This window comes from Xiphias gladius, chromosome 18 (genome assembly GCF_016859285.1).
Source record: "Xiphias gladius isolate SHS-SW01 ecotype Sanya breed wild chromosome 18, ASM1685928v1, whole genome shotgun sequence".
Classification (NCBI taxonomy): Eukaryota; Metazoa; Chordata; class Actinopteri; order Istiophoriformes; family Xiphiidae; genus Xiphias; species Xiphias gladius.
This window is the reverse complement of record NC_053417.1, coordinates 252,501-256,690: the sequence shown is the minus strand read 5'-3', so window position 1 is coordinate 256,690 and position 4,190 is coordinate 252,501. Positions and strand designations below refer to the sequence as shown.

Genomic DNA, 4,190 nt, shown 5'->3' with positions numbered 1-4,190 from the left:
ATAATAACGAGTTGCAATAATCCAGCCTAGAAGAAACAAAAGAATGGACTAGTTTTTCTGCATCTTTTTGAGACAAGATGTGCCTGATTTTTGCAATGTTACGTGGGTAAAGAAAGGCAGCCCTTGAAGTTTTTTTTTTATGTGGGAGTTAAAGGACATATCCTGATCAAAGAGAACTCAGAGATTACTAACAGTGTTGCTGGAAGCCAGGGCAATGCCATCTAGAGTATATCCTTAGATAATGTGTTTCTGAGGTGTTGGGGGCCAAATACAATAACATAATAATGTCTGAGTTTAACAGCAGAAAGCTGCTGGTCATCCAGGTCTTTAAGTCCTTAAGGCATGCTTGAAGTTAAGGCAAATTATTGGTTTCATCAGGCTTCATTGACAAGTACAATTGGGTATCATCTGCATAACAATGGATGTTTATGGAGTGTTTCCTAATAATATTTCCTAAAGGAAGCATATATAAGGTGAATAGAACTGGTCCATTACAGAATCTTGTGGAACTTTGTGGCTAACTTTTTTGTATATGGAAGATTTACCATTAATGTGCACACACTGAAATCAATCTGATAAATAGCGGTTCCTTCAATGCCAATTAAATGTTTCAGTCTCTGTAATAGGATATGTTGGTCAATGGTTTCAAATGCAGCACTAAGATCTAACAAAACAAGTACAGAGACAAGTCCTTTGTCCGATGCAATTAGATGGTCATTTGTAACTTTCACCAGTGCTGTCTCTGTGCTATGATGCACTCTAAATCCTGACTGAAATCCTCAAAGAAACTATTATCATATGGAAAGTCGACAGCTTGACGATAGCTTCTTCAAAGATCTTAAAGAGAAAGGGTTAGATATGGGTCTATCGTTGACTTAAACATCTGGATTAAGAGTAGTTCTTTTTAAGAAGAGGTTTAATTACAGCTACTTTAAAGGACTGTGGTACATAGACATGTGGTACATATAATTACTTTATCTGTACTAAGGACTAAATTTGATAAAAACTCTGAGAATTCAGATAAAAATTCAGAGTATGGGCCAGGAACGCGGTACACTATAACAAATAGAATAGGCTTGAATGTTTTTCAGGTTGGTAAGGATTTTGTTTCCATGGTGCGGAGCCCTGCTTCCAATTCACTGAGCCTCACCTCCATAACTGCAAATAAACTACATTTATTTATAGAACAGGCTTCAATATTTTCATGGTTTCACACCAAAATCAATTTATTGATGTTTTCCTCATTACATAAAAATTATTTAGTTCTTTTTTGTCATCTACAACCGAGGAAGTTGAATACATCACATATTATGAAAAATATGTGTCCCAAATCCCCCAAAAATGGTTGTTCCCCAATCCTCATTATATTTACTATACTTAGACGGGAAAGTTGGCAGTTGGCACATTAAGACAATATTATTTACATGTTAGTATTTCAGTGTGAAAACATGACCTTTATGCAATGTTGATTCAATGGTTCTTTCTTCAACATTTAAAGTGTGCTGCTGTAGAACTGTTGATTTAAAGTTGAATTTTAAATTTCAACCATTTAACAATCTGTCTGACCATAACTCAATGTTGAATTCTCAACCTTTGCTATCTGGGAAGATGGGTAATTTACTGGTTATTAGGCAATCACTGCAGAAATTGGAAATTCTATCTAAGAAAGATAATCTTACTGAAGATGAGGAAGCAGAGCTGAGGAAAGCTCAGGCAGAAATTGAACAAATTCTGCTTCTTGCTGAATAGTGCTGGCCCAAAATGAATGAATAAATCTTTTCTACTGGTATTTTTATAAAACTGAGTGATACATACTGTCTACAGGAAATAGCTGTATGCCTGGTGTACGTAAAGATTCTCAGTCATCCAGGTCATGGCTATCCAAGAAGAGTTGAATCGAGGGCAACTGGACTTGATTCTTCAGTTCTGAACTGATGAAGCCTCTTGGATGAGAGGTGAAACGTCTTCAAGATCCATAACCAAGTCCAGTTCCTCTTCTTGGATAACTGCATGCCTGCACTCTAAGTATGACACTGAAACTTTAGGCTTGTCCTGCCTACGCAGCAAACATTTTGATGTTGAAAAAAAGGTAAAACTGGGGGTAGAAATATATAGCCAGAGTGAAAAATTGTATTGATGTCAGGTTGCAACTTCGACGTCGTCTCAATGTAGAGTCTTCAACTTTGATTAATTATTAAATTGCTATATCTTGACATGTTTTGCGAAAAAACTGACCTGCAAGATTTTTACCAATGCTTATGTTCACATCATGGCTAAGCACAACTACTCAATATTCATTAATTCATGTCCACAACATCTGTTCAGATGAATTTTTAATGTAAAATAATCAATTACAAAATAGCAATTATTTTATATTAATAGATATATTAATAATACACATGTGACTATAGATAATTAAAAAGACCATCTCATAGAAAGTTCAACAGCCTGCACTCCTGTGTGCTGGAATACTTCAATCTTGAATGCTGCATTATTCCTACTCTGGTCCGCACCCTGCACTAACTTCAAGAATAAAATGAAAAAAAAGGATGAAATTAAATCAATTAAGTCAATTAAACAAAAAGTTCAAGTGGAAAAAATGTATTCAGTCATATGGCCTGTTTTGATAGGACAATGATAGAAGCATCACAACCATAAAGAGTAACTGCTATAAGATTATTTTCAAAAGCAGGGGGTGAGGGTGATTAGTACTACTTAAAAGGGGCACTTTATTTTTTTTTACATAAACCTTTCATAAGGTGTTATAATGCATTGCATTGTATTTGTATCCACCTAATGTGTCTATTATAATTGGAAATATCTTACTGGAATGACGTTAATTTTATACAGATGAGCTAACATCGAAGTACAACTTATTAGTTATTTTTAACACATCACGCAAACTAGATGACGCTTTTTATAAGTCTGAAAGATGCATATGAACACATAAAAATAATCTATAAAGCAGTAGATCTGTTGTTTAGGTACAACCTGCACATCATTTGAGCCCGTGTTACGACTGAGGTTGTGCCATAGACCTGCCGTAAACCCCCGGGTCGATGAAATGTGTGCATGGTATTCCCTTTTTACATGTTACCAAACAAACTGCCAACCCTATAAATGGAAGCATTACAACCTTAAATACTGTTACAAACTCACTTGAGTACTATGTGACAAATTTTAGCTTTAAGCAGTGCAGGTAGTGACTGACCAACTAAAAGGTTTTTTCTTCGAAGCTTACATTACCTGTATGCGCTCGCTTGGGAGACTGTCCACTACTACAACCCTTACAAACCAGTGTACTTGACTCAACTTGACTCAACTCTGCTGCTGCTGATACCAGCTCTCGTACAGATTCACTGGATATTGTACGTGATTCCTGCCTCCTATGGACTTCGAGAGACTCTTTGCTGCAGTTTAAGTTACACAATTTTAGTGCATGTCAGTGTTAATAATTGTTTTACATTTTGATTTAAGCACTATCTTCTCCAGGTTATTTTTTTTATTTCTGCTGCTGTCATGATACAACATACACGATATATGAGTTGGTAGTTTTATTTACTATACAATACATATGTAATATCAGCACAATATTATCACAGTAAGTGAAGTAAAAAAACTAAAAAACGTATTGATTCCACAAGTTATGGCCTTCACGTAGCCTATTTAATATTTTGGGTGGATAATAAAGCATATTGTTTTACTTGCACTAGTGTCTAGTGCAAGTAAAACAATATGATTAGGTATATGTATAGGTATATCATGTCAGTGCGCCCTACACTCTGTGGCCTGAAAGGTGCACAACACTCAATACTGGAAAACTCAATATACTCGAATTACTCGATACATATAGAAGTCCGAACCCGATATGTACCAAGGGGCAATTAATACTCCGACATCCTGAACGACTGCTGGAGTTCCTCTGAGCCGGGGGTGTGACGTCACTCTCCCAGAATGCACGGCTTCCAGCGCGGCGCCCAGCAGTCCAGGCCCGGACTCCAATAAACATCTTGAAAACTTGTTCCAAAATGTCGATATGGAGACGGAATGAAGGCTGGATGAAGAACTGTACTGAGGCAAAATCGGTAGGTAGCATTCTGTTCGTGTCTTCATACCAAAACTGGAATCTAACCCTGCTCGGTAAAATATAGAGGAGTTGGCTCCCGCAAGACAAACTCCGATACAACTTG

General features: G+C 36.6%; 1 protein-coding gene across 3 annotated transcripts in view; it reads left to right on the top strand.

The window, feature by feature from the left end:
• The first annotated feature begins 3,924 nt into the window (after positions 1-3,924).
• The window catches only part of LOC120804120 (zinc finger protein PLAGL2-like), an 8,438-nt gene continuing 8,172 nt past the window's right edge, over positions 3,925-4,190 (top strand). For all 3 annotated transcript variants that reach the window (XM_040153339.1, XM_040153341.1, XM_040153340.1), the window contains exon 1: positions 3,925-4,085. The gene's annotated coding sequence lies outside the window, so the exon portion shown is untranslated. The remainder of the gene's footprint in view (positions 4,086-4,190) is intronic.